At 41.0% G+C, this 18,090-nt stretch overlaps 1 protein-coding gene across 1 annotated transcript in view; it reads left to right on the top strand.

Moving 5' to 3' along the window:
- Positions 1-18,090, top strand: part of LOC106504847 (uncharacterized) — a 317,961-nt gene that overhangs the window by 208,666 nt on the left and 91,205 nt on the right. The window lies entirely within an intron of this gene.

The following is an 18,090-nucleotide window of genomic DNA, read 5'->3' as shown; positions in this document are numbered from 1 at the left end:
AGGAACCATGAGGTTCGATCCCTGGCCTCTCTCAGTGGGTTGAGGATCCAGTGTTGCGGTGAGCTGTGGTGCAGGCCAGCGGCTACAGCTCTGATTAGACCCCTAGCCTGGGAACCTTCATATGCTGCTGGTAGGGCCCTATAAATGACAAAAGACAAAAAAAAAAAAAAAAAAAAAAAAATCAAAAACTCCTTATATTCCTTAGAAAAAAGGCAAACTCTGTAGCAAGGTGTTATAGACCAAATTGGGTGGCCCCCCCCACCCCAAATTCATGTGTTGGAGCCCTAGCCCCTAGTGTGACTGTGTTTAGATATAGGATATTTCGGAGGTAATTACAATCAAGGGACGTCATAAGGTTGGCCCCTAATCTGGTAGGACTGATATCCTTAGAAGAAGAGACACCATGAAACCCACCTTACCCATACTTTGATCTAGACCTCTTAGCTTCCAGGCTTTATTCCAGGAAGAATAAATTTCGTTGTTTAGGCCATCCAGTCTTTGGTATATTTTGTCATGGCAACCTTAGGAGACTAATACAGATTTTGGTTTCAAGGAGTGGGCGCTGCTGTAACAGATAATGAAAAAGGTAGAAAAGGGCTTTGGTAATGGACAGAGGTTGGAGGAGTATTGATGTGTATGTATTCTAGAAAAAGTCTAGATTGCCATGAACCGAATATTGGTATAAGTGTGGATTTTATGTTATTTTATTTCATTTTATTTTATTTGTCTTTTTAGGGCTGCACCTGTGGCATATGGAGTTTCGTAGACTAGGGATTGAATCAGAGCTGTAGCTGCCAGCCTACACCACAGCCACAGCAATGCCAGATCTGAACCGTGTCTGTGACCTACACCATAGCTCGGGGCAAGGCTGGATCCTTAACCCACTGAGTGGGGCCAGGAATTGAGCCTGTGTCCTAATGGATACTAGTCAGGTTCCTTGATAGGAACTCCCTAAGTGTGGATTTTAAAGGCAATTCTGGAGAGGTCTCAGACAGAAAAGAGGAAAATGTTATTAAAACTGGAGGAAAGATGATTCTCGTTGCAAAGTGGCAAAGAAATTTGCTGATTTGTGTTCTGGTATTCTGTGGAAAATAGAACTTGTGAGCAATGAAATCCAATATTTAGCCAAAGAGATATTTTAAGCTAAAGTGTTCTAACTGCTTATAGTAAAGTGTGAGAGGCAAGAGATAAATGGATGAAAGAATTGTTAAGCAAAAAAGAACCAGAACTGAAAGAGTTGCAAAATCTTCAGCCTATTCTTATTGTGGGGGCAAAAAAGAAAAGAAAAGAAAAAAACTTGTTCTGGAGAGGACACCAAGGATATGGCCAGACAATTACTCCATAAAGAGGTTACCCCTGATGCTAATCGGCCATTTCAGCAGAAACTAGGAATAAAAATGGGATGAGATGTAGACATACACTGCTGGTATAGACTAGAGGGTAGAGAAAAAGTGGGACAGAATGAAGGAAAGCTGTCAGATTTCTTGGGTGGTATAGGACCGGACCACAGTGCTATTCCACTGTGATTATGCACTATTCTCCAAGGAAAGAGAAGCAGGCCCCCAGAGATGGTTCAGAGATTCTCAGGGCGGACACTGCCATCACCGGCCCACGTTTCCCTCATAATGTCAGAGGGCAGAGCCACCACAGAGGGTTGCAGGGCATGATGCTCCCACCCTGGTAGGCCTGGGAAGTGTTACTGACTTAGGTTCTTGGCCTCCTTAATCAATAGAAATTGATAAAAGGGCAGGCCAGAAATTCAGGCAAGGCTTTATTGGGGCCCCTGCTGCAGCAGGGAGAGTGAAAACAAGCGACAACTTCCCTGGCTCCCTTGCTGGTAGGGGGTGAGCTGGTTCCTTATATGGGGTAAGGGTAGGGGTGGAGCCAGAGGTTGGGCCACAGGTCAGGCTTACGTGGTCTGCCCAGCCCTTTGGTGGTGTTATGTGCAGGGGACATGTGTGTGGTACCCTGCTTTTGCTCCCAGCTCTTCAGAAGTGGCAGGGTTTTTTTTTTTGTTTGTTTGTTCCTTTGTTTGTTTGTTTGTTCTTGGATCTTCCTATTTCCCATAATTTGCCCCAACTGTGCACACACAGAGTTATTTTTAGCCCTCTATAGTTTCTTTGTATTTTGTTGCTGAAGGTGATTTTATCTAGGTGCAAGCACTGCAGGAAAGTGTCCCAGATCCCAGGTCCCAGATCCCAGCCTGTCTCAGAAGGAGGGACATTGAGTCAAAGAGGGTTATTCTCAAAACCTCAGATCTAGTGGAATTTGCTTTGCTAGGTTTTGGGTTCATTTGGGATTGGTCACTCCTTTCTTCTTTCTCCCATTTGGAATGAGAATGTCTAATCTACGCTTCTCCCATCATTGTATTTCAAAGGTACATAATTTGTCTGGTTTAACAGGTTCACAAATGGAGAGGAATTATTCCTGAGGATGAATTGTCTCAACCCTTTGGTCTCATCCCTATCTGATTAAGGCTATATTTAGAGAAGACTTTGGGCTTTAGACTTGAGAGTTGATGCTGGACTCAGTTTAGACTTTGGGAGTTGTAGGGGTAGAACAAATGAATTTTGCATGCAATAAGGTCATGAATTCTGGGGGGTTGGGGCAGAATGCTATGGACTTTTTTTTGTTGTTGTTTGTTTGTTTGTTTGTTTTGCCCCTAGAGGGCCGCTCCCTCGGCATATGGAGGTTCCCAGGCTAGGGGTCTAATCAGAGCTGTAGCCGCCGGCCTACACCAGAGCCACAGCAATTCGGGATCCGAGCCGCGTCTGCAACTTATACCACAGCTTACGGCAATGCTGGATCCTTAACCCACTGAGTGAGGCCAGGGATCAAACCCGCAACCTCATGGTTCCCAGTCGGATTCATTAACCACTGAGCCACGACAGGAACTCTGGAATGCTATGGACTTAATTGTGTCTCCCATACATTCATATGTTGAAGTCCTATCCCTCAGTGATTGGGGCTTTAATCTGGCAGAATCGCTGCCCTCATAAGAAGGGAAAGAGGGACCAGAGGGCTCTCTCCGCATGCTCAGGCACCGAGGAAAGGCCATGGCACCACACAATGAACAGGTGGTTGTGGGCGGGCGAGCCAGGAAGACAGCGCTCAACGGAACCTGACCATTCTGGCCCCTCGTCTGGGACCTCCAGCTTCCAGATATGTGAAAAAATAAACTTTGGTTTTTTGAGTTGTTTGGGTCACCCAGCCTGCAGTATTTTGCATGGCAGTCCTTGCTGCCTAACACAAGTTCAGACCATTCAGGGTCTGGTTACTCCTGCATTCTTTGAAATGTGTCCTGTCACCCTCACTCCTTCCCCTCCAGCCCCGCTTCCAGGAAGCTGTTTTCAGCCTTTTCTGTTTTAGCTTATTCTCACCTCTTATGAAAGTCACACCTGCAATGGAACTTGGATTAGAAATTCCCTCTTCACTCCAGGCAGAGGGCTGGTACCTCGCCCCCATGTTCCCTTGGGATTTTATACAGAACTCAAAGATTAGCCATTTTTTTTTCACACAATTATACAGTCATTGGATCAAACATTTGACTCACTTTATTGACCCTGAAGGCAAAATTTTATTTTAGGAATTCCCATTGTAGCTCTGCGGTAATGAACCTGACGAGTATCCATGAAGATTCGGATTTCGATCCCTAGCCTGGAAACTTCTATATGCGAGGGTTCAGCCCTAGGGGGAAAAAAAAAAAGCAACTTTATTCTATTAGTATTTAAATTACTTGGACCCCTAAGGGAAGGGAATCAGATAAGGTCTGGGCCTTTAGATTCGATACCTGTAGATCTATGGCTTATTAACTTGGACAAAGAACTCAACCTGTTTTAGTTTCTTCATCTGTAAAATGGGGATGATAATAGGTTAATTATGACTGAAGGGCTTGTTAAAACACAAATGGCTGGGCCATGCCGGAACTGCAGATTCAGCAGGTCTGGGTGACGTAGGGTATGGGAACTACATTTCTAATCTAGTTCCAGGCAAGGCTGTGCTGCTGGTCAAGAGAGCTAGTGTGAGAATAATGGCAGTTGGAGATGCACAAGAAAGTGGTTCCTATATTCAATTAACACATATTTATTAAGTATATTCATATGGATGGAAGGTTCTAGATAGGCTTTAGGGATGCACAAGTAAATAAGTCAAAATGTATTTCCTTAGAGACCCTAAATATCTCTGTGGGAAACAGATGTAAAACGAAAAATAAACAATAAAACCAACCAAAATAACCACAGATGGTGATCAATGTGAAAGTGATAAGGGGTAGAGCTTCGAGAAAATTCCTTAATTAGATTGATGAGGAAAGATCTCTCAAGGGAGGTGATATTTGATTTGAAACCTGAGGATAGGGAGGAATCTATTATGTTGAGAACATGGAAAAGAGGATTCTGGGCAGAGGCAAAAGTAAGTATATGGTCCTGGAAGCAGAAGGGTGCCTAGCTTGTTCAAGGCAGGGAAAGGAGCTCTAGTTTGCTTAGGGACAGGGGGTGCAAGGGGAATACGAGATGAAGTAAGACAGGCAGGAACCAGGACACCTGCCGACTTACAGATGGTGAGCTCTTTGGATTTTATTCAGAGGTCAGCAGGTTTAAGCCTAAGAGGGGTGTTATCTACCTTACATTTTAAAATTAGTGGGCTGCTATGTGGAAGGTTGTAAGAAGTAAGAAAAAAAGGTATCACTGGGTTTTGCAAAAGTGCAGGGAAGAAGCAGATGTGGCTGACATTAGCCTAAGGGAGATAAGTAGTCAGAGCAGTGGGTAGGGTTTGAGAACGAGTTTGAAAACAGAGATTGTAAGACTTGGTGATGGATTAGGTGTGGGGATGAGAGGAAGAGTCTTTTTGATAGAAATTAGGTTTCCAGTAAAAGAAGTATGTGATGGAAATGCCTTCAGAAATGCCTATTGGTTCCATGCCTGACATGTAGTTTTTTGCAAATGATAAGTCAGTGTAGAAAGCAGCTCTATTTTTTTCACCCAGGTAGAAAACTGCTGACTAAAGCTGCCAAGACATTTCAGGCATCGCATCTGAGTGAGTGGGCACATAGATTGGAAAAACTGACTTATGTGCTCATTACAGGCAGTTATGATGGACTCTGGATGAACACCTTCCTACACTGAATTCTTAATTGTGCAGCAAATCAAGCTCCAACAGTGAGGAGAGAAATTCAACTGGAGGAAAAAGGGTGCTGAGCAGTGACATAGGCTTTTTCTTCCATTCAAATCTTTTTATTTTTTCTCAATAAGCCCTGTTCTCTAGTCTCCTTAAAATTCCCCTTATGGATTTAAGAAAAATAATAATGGAAAAGTGAGTAGCAGCCTAAATATCTGACATCAGGAGATAGATTAAGCACATTTTGGCACGTGCACGTAGTGAAATATTACTGAAACTAGATGCTGTTTGACAAGGAACCAAATGCATTTTCTTTTCTTGTTGTGTCTGCCCCTATACTTCTCCTATTACAGCTGGGTTTTCAGGTTGAGCTTATGGCCCCTGGAAAGAAAATAGAGGTATCAGACATCATTGCTTTGAGTTTCAAATAATTCCATTTTAAAATTAGTAGCTAGAGAGTCCCCATCCTGGCTTAGTGGTAATGAACCCAACTAGTATCCACAAGGATGTGGGTTTGATCCCTGGCCTCACTCAGTGGGTTAAGAATCCACCATTGCCGTGAGCTGTGGTGTAGGTTGCGGACGTGGCTTGGATCCCGAGTTCCTGTGACTGTGGTGTAGGCTGGCAGCTGCAGCTCTGATTCGACCCCTAGCCTGGGAACTTCCATATGCCACAGGTGCAGCCCTAAAAATAAATAAATAATAAAATAAAATAAATAGCTAGGCTTTCAACTCAGGTAGGTAGGATTTTACATACCTAGAGGCTTGACTATAGAGAAAATCAAAGAGCCAAGAGGAGGATGTGATTTAAAGATTTTTGCTACTTATTACAGGGAAAATTACTTCCTAAAAGTGTGAGTGGACAGGATAAAACCAAGGGAAGAAAGAAAATACGGTTAAAAAAAAACAAAACAGGGAAGCAAATGTCATGGCTTCCTTTGTACAGCCAAATTCTAGTGGAGAGAGAATGATTTGAGATTTGCAGAATTCAAAAGAATATCAGGCTTGGTATCCTAAATCCTTCTGTGTAGTCTGGGGAACACAGAAGCTTCTCAGAAGAATTTCCGGTTCAACACAGTCCTTTTTTTTCTTTTTATTTTTTTTATAGGGACACGCCTGAGGCATATGGAAGTTCCTGAGCTAGGAATCAAAACGGAGCTGCAGCTGCAGGGCTACACCACAGCCACAGCAACACAGGATATGAGTTGCGTCTGTGACCTATGCCGAAGCTCGAGGCAACGCCAGATCCTTATCCCACTGAGCCGAGGCCAGGGATCGAACCCGCATCCTCATGGATCCTAGTTGGATTCTTGACTTGCTGAGCCATGATGGGAAACTCCCAACACATTTCTTTTTCAACAAGCCATCCCAATAATATATCAGTAGCTATGGGAGGTTTTAGCTGGGCACGTGGGACAGGAAATTCCAAAGTCTTGAACACTCCTGTGCAGAATTAACAGCTGAGAATTCTCAGGCTCTCTAAGCAAGGGGCAGAAATGCTGAAAGGACCAATGGAAACCAAGAATTTGGGATTCAGGATTAGGAAAGCATAACAACTTGGCTGAGAGTAGAGCTGCGGGCAAGGTCATGGCATGGCTTCTGAAAGGCAAATGGCAGCAGCCATGCTGGTGAAGGGCAGCTAACCACCAAGCAGACTAAGGTGCACTCTAGTGTAGGCTCTAAGGACCCAAATGACATCACTGGGCCCAGATGTCCTCATGGAATGCTGTGAGAAGGTCGTCATTTCACTGAGATGCCACCTGGGGAAGGAGAATCCAAGAAAGGTGCCAAGAAACACTGAGAGACAGAGAAATTACCTTTCAGTGAATGTTTTAAACAGGAAGACAGGGGTACTTTCACTTGGTAATTTAATGTTTAATCCTCAGTGGGAATAAGAGCTCAACAATACAAAGAGATTTGCAATGGAATACAGGACTGTTTGATGTTTATTGTTGTATTTTTGTCTTTTTTGTTGTTGCTATTTCTTGGGCCGCTCCCGTGGCATATGGAAGTTCCCAGGCTAGGGGTCCAATCAGAGCTGTAGCCACCGGCCTACGCCAGAGCCACAGCAATCCGAGCCGCGTCTGCAACCTACACCACAGCTCACAGCAACGCCGGATCGTTAACCCACTGAGCAAGGCCAGGGATTGAACCCGCAACCTCATGGTTCCTAGTCGGATTCGTTAACCACTGCGCCACGACGGGAACTCCTATTGTTGTATTTAATATTTCTGCACATCTGTGTCAACTTTGAATTCAGCTAGAGTTACACTAAGCAATCATTTAAAAAATGCCGATATACAACACTTACTGATACGAAACCCTTTTCCCATTGTCAAAGTTTAAAATGAAAAGGTCGTGGGATACTTTTTTATACTGCGAAAAACTTGTGGAAAAAAATAGTACAAAAAATATATATATACATCAAGGTTTAAATCATGACCTGTGGGTGATGGTATTGTGAGTAATTTTTCATTTTCCTTTGTGATTTTTAGTGTCCTCTATATTTATTTATTTTAAGTTTTATTGAGATATACTTGATGTACAAGGTTGTGATAATTTCTGGTACAAGAGAGTGATTTAGTTATACACATACACACATCCGTTCTCTTTCAGATTCTTTTTCCACATAAACATTGGGTAGAGTTCTCTGTGCCATACAGTTTACTCTGTATTTAAAAATGATTATTTTTAAATCAGTTTTATTGAAATACTGTTTTTGTTTGTTTGTTTGTTTGTTTGTTTGTTTGTTTTTTGTCTTTTTGCCTTTTCTAGGGCCGCTCCCACGGCATATGGAGGTTCCCAGGCTGGGGGTCTAATCAGAGCTGTAGCTGCCAGCCTATGCCAGAGACAAGCAATGCAGGATCCGAGCCATGTCTGCAACCTACACCACAGCTTACAGCAACGCTGGATCCTTAATCCACTGAGCAAGGCCAGGGATCAAACCCGCAACCTCATGGTTCCTAGTCTGATTCTTTAACCACTGTGCCACGACGGGAACTCCTGAAATACTGTTTATATTGGAGTGCAGAGATTTTAGGTACACATTTCATTCAGTTTTGACAAATGTATAAATCCATGAAAACATCACTCAATAATATTCTAGAGTATTAGTTTATGTCCCTTTGGAGTTGAACTATACCCTCTGCCCAAGCAAACGCAGATCTGATTTCTATTACGATAGACTTGATAGGATTTGTGTTTTGTTTCTTTGGGTTAAAATTATGTTGTTTTGTGTACCAGAAAAATCATTCATTTTAAAGTTCTAACTAGCTTGTTATAATCATTTTTAATTTGTTTCTCTAGAGATTACTATGTGAAATCTTACATTACTACAGTATTCTTAGAAATTATATTGAAATATGTTTATGGCACTCTACAAAAATCATATTTCAAGGGGGAGGGATAAATTTGGAATTTTATTTTATTTATTTTGTTTGTTTGTTTGTTTGTCTTTTTGCCATTTCTTGGGCTGCTCCCGCGGCATATGGAGGTTCCCAGGCTAGGGGTCTAATCAGAGCTGTAGACGCCGGCCTACGCCAGAGCCACAGCAACACGAGATCCGAGCCATGTCTGCAACCTACACCATAGCTCACGGCAACGCCAGATCCTTAATCCACTGAGCAAGGCCAGGGATTGAACCCGCAACCTCATGGTTCCTAGTCAGATTCCTTAACCACTGAGCCACGAAGGGAACTCCAAATTTGGTATTTTAGATTAACAGATAGATACTGCTATACATAAAATAGATAAATAACCGGGACCTACTATATAGTACAGCGAACTATATTCCATGTCTTTTTATAACCTGTAATGGAAAAGAATCTGAAAAATTTGTACGTATAACTGAATCATGTTGCTATACACCTGAAGCACTGTAAATCAATTATATGTCAATAAAAATTAAAAATTAAAAAATCATATTTCAGAAATGTATAAATCTTGCAATAGTTTAATTTCAGTTGCTCCATTCTTTGTGCTTTGGTTTCCATGTATTTTAATTCTTAATAGCTTATGGATAGTTATTACAGAGCTATTATTTTTGTTTAAATTTTTCATTTTCCTTTTAAAGAAATTAAAATAAGAAAAATGGTATTCTTTTTTATTTAGGCACAAACTACTCTTTCCTGAGCTCTTCTTTCCTTTAGGTTTTCCTCTTGTATAATTTTCTTTGAGCCTGAAAAAAAAATCCTTTAGTATTTCTTATGAGACAGATATGTTGGCAACACGTACTTCAGCTTTCATTCACTTAAACATGAATTTGTTTCGTTCTGACTGTGGGGTGTGGTCACTGGACATTTATTCTGGATGCGCAATGCCTCTCTCTGTTCTCTCTTCCCTTCCTCTAATTCAATTTCTTTAAAAATAGTCATTCCTTTGTCTTCTGACCTCCATTGTTTCCAATGAGGAGTCAGTTGCCACTATTTTTTTTTTTTCTTTTGCAGATAATGTGCCATTTCCTCTGGGGGCTTCTAAGATTTTTCTCTTTATCTTTGATTTTCAGCAGTATTATTGTGATGTGAGTAGGTTTGGTTTCATTGTTATTTATCCCACTGAAAGTTAGGTAAACTTTTGGGATCTATACTTTGTATTTTCACTAAATTTGGGGAAAAAATGGTCACAGCTCCTTTCGATACGTTTTCTGTTCCATTCCTTCTCCCCTCTTATTGGGGGACTCTATTTACACGTATATGAAATGCCTTAAGGTCTTCCCAGAGGTCAGTGAGGCTCTATTTTTTCTACCCTGTTTCTCTGCTTTTAAGCCAAAATGATTAATTTCTATGGATGCCTGAAAGTTTATTGACTCTTCCTACTGCTATTTCAAACTGTTTATTAATGCCAAACAGTGACTATTTTAAAATTTCAGAAGTTGTAACTTTCAGAGTTAGTATTTTTGTGCCTTTAAAAAGACAATTTCCATATCTTGGCTGAGATTTTCCATCGCATCACTTATTATGACCTATTTTTATTTAAATCCTTCAACCTATTTAATAGCTGCTCTAAAGTCATTGACAATTTGAATGTTAGGTCATTTTCACTTTGATGTTTCTCTTGATCATGGATCCTATTTTTTCTGCATTATTGTGTACATAGAAATTTTTTTAAATTGTAAACCAGACGTTATGGATTATATATTGCAAAGTTTGGACTATGTCATCTTCCTTAAGAATATTGAGTTTTGTTCTGATGGGCAATTGATTGCTGGCAGGTTTCCTTTGCCTTATTGAAGCCCTGTTTAGTGTTTGTTAAGGGCATGACTAAAGTAGCTTTACACAAAGATGTATTCTCAAGAAACTCCTGAGGTATGTATGGCCGTTCTGGGGTTTTGGCTGCATGCTCAGGGTACGAGCAGTGTCTTCTCACGCTCCCCAGGCCAGTGTATCCAACTATGCTATTGAATCTCCATACCACCGTCAAGCTTATAGCAGCCAATCTGATAGACCTCTGATAGAGTCTCACACTGAATGTTCACGGCTAGGACTTGGGCAGGGATCTGTAGGAAACCCCTTCCCTTGTTCACCCTCTCCCACCATGGTATTCTGTTGCCTCCTACTGTCCAGCTTCTTCCTCTCTGCTGATCTGTGCAGCAGTCCCAGGTGTTTCAGGAGCACTGCACTCTTGACCGTTGCCTCCTTGGCTCAGAGGGACCACTGAGCTGGGCGTGGGTTCTCAGTCTCTGTGCTTTGGTTGCAAAAGGATATATTATATATATCTAGGCAGAGAGCCCTGTGACTCCTGGGCTACCTCTCTCAAGAACTGCAGTACTCTGTTGCCTATTATCCAGTTCCTGAAAATAGTAGTCTGAGAGATTTTGTCCAGTTTCTGCTTGTTTCTGGCAGGGAGGTAAATCTAGTACCTGTTAATCCAGCCTAGCAAGAGGGAGGAATCTTTCCGTTGCATGCTCTTTTTGGTGGTAGGAATATCCATAAACTTTATTAAAATTCCATGCATATGCCACTTTGTTACAATGTGAGCCTTGGGTTGCAAGATAGAGAATTCAATATTAGTTCAGAGATGAGGCTCTACCCCACATGGTTGGTGCTCAAACGATTTTGTGACTGACAGACTGACAAATTTCTTCATAGTTGATAGGAACTTTGTTTCCAAATTCAGATGCTTTCTCTGTTATTCCCAGATTACAAAATCTTCACTCTGTAACAGAGATTTTCATGTGTGCAGTTCAGGATCTGGCCAGGAAATGGCCAGCCTGTGTCGTCACCTCTAACAGGAAAATTAATTTTATTTTGTTCATTGTGAATGCTTAAGGAAGAAAATAAGAAAGTAAAGAGAAGTGTTGTGTTAAATTTTTAAACTGCCAATCTATATGAACTAAATGATCCTGTTCTCACCCCCCTCACTCTTTCCTTTTAAATCTTTCCTTCATTATATATATTTATTTTTTCTTTTGGTTTGTCTTTAATGTTAATCATTGGATCCACATGGTATAGATTCTGCTCTATTTCTCCTTGTTTTATATACTCTATTCTACCTTTACCACTAGATCAAGGCTATATCTAAAGACATTTTAAAACATCTAAATCAGTTTCTAAATCAACTGTAAAATGTTCCTCCTTTTGACAAGTTATTTGAAGGATCCATCTATTTAAGCGTCTAAGTCAGACCTGGAAGAGCAATGCCTGAAAAGAGAAAAATGTCTGTTTGTTTTAAAATGTTGAATCAAGCCATTCTTGACTCTGCAGTTGATTTTCAAGATGACTTTCATAGCGCAGCACATCGTTGTAGTTGGTCTGCTCCTTTTGGAAGTTTATAGAGAATTTTGCTCTTTTTGAATTTAGTATTTATAGTTTCATATTATAATACTTGGTGTATTTGTCCATAAGTCCCTTGGCAAAGGAGCATTAAAAACAAAGGTTTTACATAACTAATTCTCATTTTTTTCATTTTAATATAATTCTTTGGCCTCTGATTTCTTAGCTTTCTACCCTCTTTGGCATTTTCTCCCATCCCCGGAAGAAAAATGACCCTTGGGTCAGTCAACTGACACACCAGCAAACCTTCCCGTCCTGAAATGTTTCCGGAAAAATCTGTTCATGTACATCGACTCAGAGCAGCATCACTGATCATTCAGCTTCGCGACTCAATTTTTCTTTCAGATACACATTTACACAGCTTCTGCTCTCAGTCATATCAAATTTTAAATGGTGCTTGAAATTTCTGATACTGTAAGGAACAGTGGAAAGTGCAGTGAATGTGGAATCAGATAAAACTTGATTTGATTCTTGGCTTCGTTATGTGCAAGCTGTGTAACCTCTCTAAACCACAGATTCCTCACTTGTAAAATTCAAATCATAAATATCATCCTTGTGTCCTGCACCGGTACATACCTTGCAGGATTTATGAGTCAAGGTAGGAGCTCTTAGCAAGTGTATGGTACTTGTAATTCCTTATAAATTCTAGTCACTTAACTGTCAGGAAACCTGGAAGTAATAGATTCTCTTTTCACTAGACTTGATTTATCAAACAATTAATTTTTTTGGCAATTAATTCATCTTGTCTTGAGGAAAGAGCCCACACCCCCCTTTAGGTGGCCGGAATCAGTGGACTATCCCATATTGATCAAGTCACGTGGAGGCCTAAATTATCTAACTTGGCAATGGACATTCCTCAAAGGAAAACAAAAATGGTTTATTTTGTAAAAGTATAAATTCTTTATTCTTTTTTGTAGATTTCATTTAAAGCTCATGTCTTACTGGGTTTTGTTAAGCCATTTTAAAAGATAGACCATAGGCTATGTAACCAGAGAGAAACAATAAAAATCCTAGTATTTCTACTTACTAGCTGTATGCCTTTGCTCAAGTTGCATATTCTTTATGTCTCATCTTCCTTACTCATTAAATGGGAATAACATCACCTACCTTTCAGGGATTTGTCATGATTAAATGAGGTAACCTATGTAAAAATGTTCACTCTTGAGGGTCATCAAATATTAACTTCCTTTCCACTTTTCTGTTCTGCCTCTGGTATGTGCTACTGAATAATAACTTAAAAGACCTCCTGGATTTATTTATTTATTTATTTATGCCTGTGGCACGCAGAAGTTCCAGGCCAAGGATTAAACCCACACCATGGCAGGAACCTGAGCCACAACACTGACAATGCCATATCCTTAATGGCCAGGCCACTAGGGAACTCCAAAAGGTCTCCAGGATTTTAGAAGCCAACTTACTCCGTCCTTTGGCCAAAAATGTTTACCTTGTACTTAGGTCATTTGCGGTGGTCTATCAATCCATACAATTTCTGAGTGATAATCTTACTTTAAAGTTTTAGCATGAAAGCATACATGTGATTGCAATTGTATAAATAGAGTAATTTTGAACCATTTGGCATTTCTCTTACTATTATTAAAAGAGTATTTTCATTGCAAACTGTAAAGCCCAACATGATTTCTCCACTCCTTTTGGTCACACTATGGGTTATTCATGTCCTACCTACAGCTTTCCTTAGGTATCAAGGTGACCCGGGGAGATAGGTATGAAATTGGAAATGCCCAACGTTTTGGAGTCAGTGATGACAAGAGTATGGAAAAAACATGGATCCATGCGAGGGCACCCTCTGCTTGGCCCCAGTTAGGCTTTATTATTTAAAGCCTACTGTCAAATACCTTGGTAAAAATACAGATTTGATATTCTCGTGTGACTGTTTTGGGGGTCCCAAAGGACCACACTATGTTAATCATTCTGGAAGGAAGTGGATTATAACGCGGGAAATGACTACATAGGAGACAGGCTTTGTGATGAAATAAGAGCAAAACTTTTTCCTGTCCCTGGGGCTGAGAGACAGTTTTGTCTAGCTATAGCCCACAGAGTGGACCTGAGCCATTCTGGCAATGGGGAAGGGAACCTGCCCTTGGTTATAGGGAGACAGCCACGAGGGCACAGGGGGATAGCGCTTGAAGGAACACTGGGAGTTGTCCGGGCTCTTGCGGTTTACTCTACATCATTCTGTCTTGCTTGTTGCCCTCCCATGATCTCTGGGCCATCTACTAACTCTCATCAAGAGTGGTAGAATGAACATTCTTATTCTGTGAGATATTAAGGGGAAGGGCATGTTCTATACTTGGAACAATATAAAAAAGGAATAGGTCTATTGAGTCTCCAGAAAATAGAGTGGTGATCACAGGAAGGTAACAGCAAGGAAAACTGAGTACCTGGAAGCAGTGAGCCCTCAGAGGTTGTTGGCAGCAAAGGCATCCAATGTGGCTCTAAAAGAAGGGGAGACTAGCTGGGTTGAAAGAACATAGGGACATCTTTCTGGAGCTGGTGCCCTGGAAATCATTGTCAAAACTGTGCATATATTCAAGGGTCTAATTACCAGCAAGGAAAGCAGTGGAAGCTCTTATTTTTGGAAATTGAATTACACATTGACTAAATAGAATTCATTTGTAGGCTGTTTCAAATCAACGTTTGAACATTTATAGGAAGAATTAAGGAAAACGAATAATTCATTTACAAAAATATAGTTAAGAGTTCCCATCATGGCTCAGTGGTAAGCAACCCGATGAGTACCCATGAAGATGTAGGTTTGATCACTGGCCCTGCTCAGTGGGTGAAGGATCTAGCATTGCCATGAGCTGTGGCATAGGCCAGTAGCTGCGGCTCCAATTCGACCCCTAGCCTAAAAACCTGTGTGTATAATATGTTTTGTATTAAACTTGGAGGTGAAGTATTTTAAGCAAGGTCATACAGGTTGGTAATGCCTTGCCATTAGGAAAAAGAAATTATTTTCCAGACTGGGGAATTAAAAAACATAGTCTGGAATGGGAAAAAGAGACTGAAGAAATGGAATGCCAGAACGTTTATTTCCATGCGGGGTGCATGGGCACTGGGGGGGAGAGGGAATTTCGGAGCTGTTCTTTTGTGAAGATCATAGAAGAAAGTTTATAAAAATATTTGATCTAAAGAGAAGGTACATACTTGAAGCATTTGCACTGCACATTTAATATCACTTATAAAAAGCAAAAATTGTTCATTATTCCTTAATCAGATTATCTTCCAGCCTCTGTGATAGTATTTCTTCAGCAAGAATGTACTACTTTATGTGGCCAGTATTGATTAGTTTCCTTTCTTTCCAATGGAGCTTGAAATAAACATTTATGTTAGCATTCCTGTATGCATGAGGCACTTTTTACTTCTAGGATTTAACATTAAACTAACAGAGAAATACAAAGACTACTTAAAGTTCCATATTGTTCCTTAAGAGAATATCTCACTGAGTTAAACCCCTTATTTTATCAGCCCTCTTCTAGATACAGAACTTCAAATAGCTGAAGACTATTAAGGATAACATAAGATTTTAGCTTTCTACGTTATCTTGGCATCTTATCTGATTCTCTTAGCCATTCAGGAATCCTTTCTGCATTATCTCTAATGTTTCTTCCATATCTTCTTATTCCGTATAAGTAACACATTCCATTTGAGATGACTCTAGTCAATTTGACTTTCATAGACACATAAAAATTCTGACCTTTCTGAGGTTTCAGCCATTAATCTTCAAATTTCACATTGGGAAGACCTGGGAGACTTTACCACCCTCTCTTGCCCCCTTTAGAGACTCAGCAGTCTCCTCTGAACAGCTTTGAACTTTCCTTCTTTTTCATGGGAGGTTAAGCCCAGTGACCTTTAACATCTCTGCCTACTCAAAAGCTCTCTGGTTTATTTGCAAGTCGGGGCGGGGGCGGGGCATGCTTAAGCTTTGCTGTCACCAGATTTCTGCTCTAGCTATGTGAGCCTATCAACCAATGCTGGGAGAACTTCACACATGATCGCGTGGTCCGGAGCTCATTCTTAACTGAGATTCTCATTTGGGATGCTTCTTCACTGCGTCTCTGTGGTTGGTCAGAATTAAAGTAGATGGAGGGAGGTCATCAACCACGATGTAGCTGGATGCATCCTTTACACTGCCCAGGAATGCAGCTCAGCGGGAACCACAAGCTCTGATGAAGAGGAGTGCTCCTCGCACAAGCAACAGAACGCCCCGGGACCGTCTGTAAAATGAGCAAAGCTACAGCAGAATTTAATTAGGAAGCTGAAACATTGGACTCATGGAGGGGTCCTCTTCTCCCAGCTGTGTAGTATCCCCACATGTCTGCTGTTTACTTTGACCTGGTGACATTCTTAGTCGACTCAGCAGGATGTGATGTCAAGCCCTTTGATAACTTGGTGGCAATGACTCAGTTGTGTGTCAACAGTGTGTTCAGCAACTATTCTCTGAATACCTATTGCCTTCTGGCATAATGCCAGAGGCTGCACCAGCTTCATTTTATTGTTTTTTTCATTGCTAACCTGTCAAGTAGGTATTATTCCCTGCAGTTTACAGATAAAGAAACTGAGGCACTGAGAAGGTTAAGAAAAGGGCTCAAATCACCTGGCTAATGAGTAGCACTGTTGTACCTTAACACCAACTCCTGTACTGATTTCTAGGGCTGCTGCCATAACAAATTACACAAACTTAGTGGCTTCAAAGAACAAAATTTCCTATCTTACAGGACTATGAGTCAGAAATCCAACATGGCCCCACTGGACTAAAATCAAGCTATGCACGGGGCATCTTTGCTTTCTGGAGGCTCTTTGGGAGAACTGGCTTTCTTGCCTTTACCAGCTTCTGGAGACCGTTCCGTTCCTTGATTTGCAGCCTTCATTTTCCATCTTCAAAGCTAGCAACACAGCATCCCTCTGACCCTGCTTCCATTCACACATCTCTTTCTCTCCCCAGCTGGGGAAGGTTGTCAGATTGTAAAGACCTATGAGAAAAGACTGAGCCTAAGCGAATCTCTGCATCTCAAGCTTCTTATCTACATTTTCAAAGTCCCTTTGCCGTGTAATGTATCCTATTAACAAATTCCTAAGATGAGGACATGCACATTTAAGGGGCACTATTCTACCTACCTCCCCTCCTTTTGATTCCATTCCCATAAATCTACTGCTCCAGACCACCTACGAGCCTTCTTCAAAATTTCGTGGCATGTCCAGCCTCTAACCTATTCCTGACAAATGGTGAATACTCAATAAATATTTTTGAATAAATGAATAAATATACTAAAATACCAGGATTTGGAGGTGTTGCTTCATTGCACCAAATGGACTAATAATGATTGATTCGAGGGGTAATTGTTTGTAACATCATTCTAGACTCTTAAATTGGAGGATAAAGGTTAATCAGTTTTCCCAGAGGAGCAGAGATGCTTACTCGGTGTGTAGTTGAAGCAACAAGATGTGCTCTTGCTGTACAGCTCTGGCTAATTAGTTGACAGCATTGCTAACGCATGTATTATTGGGAATATTATGGATGCAACTGATCTCTGCTTTAAGGGTAATCCCTTTGGTCTGGAATCCTTCCGGGAAAAGAGTATTCAGAAACTTCAAGTAAGCTAAAAAACTCAAACAGAAAGCATTGGTGAAGTTTTCCTTATAATAAGGTTTTCTTTTTTTTCTTCTTTCAAGGGTAGACTACATATAAGCAATTAGTCAGGATGCCAGAAAATTAGCCCCTTATGTATGCACATTAATTGAAGTCAGGGGGAATACTGCAGAATTGCTTCCCTGAATTAAACTCTTGGTGTTATCTAGCACTAGAGGGGAAAAAGTAAAGTCTGACAATTTGGTAAAAAGTCATTGTTTCTGGTATTAAGCTTCACTGGGCATGGGGTGGTGTAGGAACCCTAGAGGAGATGGTGGAAGAAAGGTGGGCTTCTTGACACGCTGGGTAGACCTATCTGAATGCTGAGACTTCAGGATGGAGTTGGAGCCAGCAGGCTCCCTGGATACCACTACAAGCAATTGCAACCAGTCCTAAACTAGTTTTTAGACAAAGTGTGAAATTAGATCAAGGACCATCAGGGTCTGCAACAAAATAATACTTTGACCAGGATTTGGCATCTTTGTGTAGTTAAGGAATCTCATTTGAACAGGGAGTGAGAGATGGTGCAGTGCTTTAGGTAGGCTTTCAAAATGCCCCA

This window comes from Sus scrofa, chromosome 9 (genome assembly GCF_054392235.1).
Source record: "Sus scrofa isolate SSC_HxYL_T2T_F1_AM1 chromosome 9, Sscrofa_HxYL_maternal_Yorkshire_Landrace_v2.0, whole genome shotgun sequence".
Classification (NCBI taxonomy): Eukaryota; Metazoa; Chordata; class Mammalia; order Artiodactyla; family Suidae; genus Sus; species Sus scrofa.
This window is presented reverse-complemented; position numbering and strand designations above follow the sequence as displayed.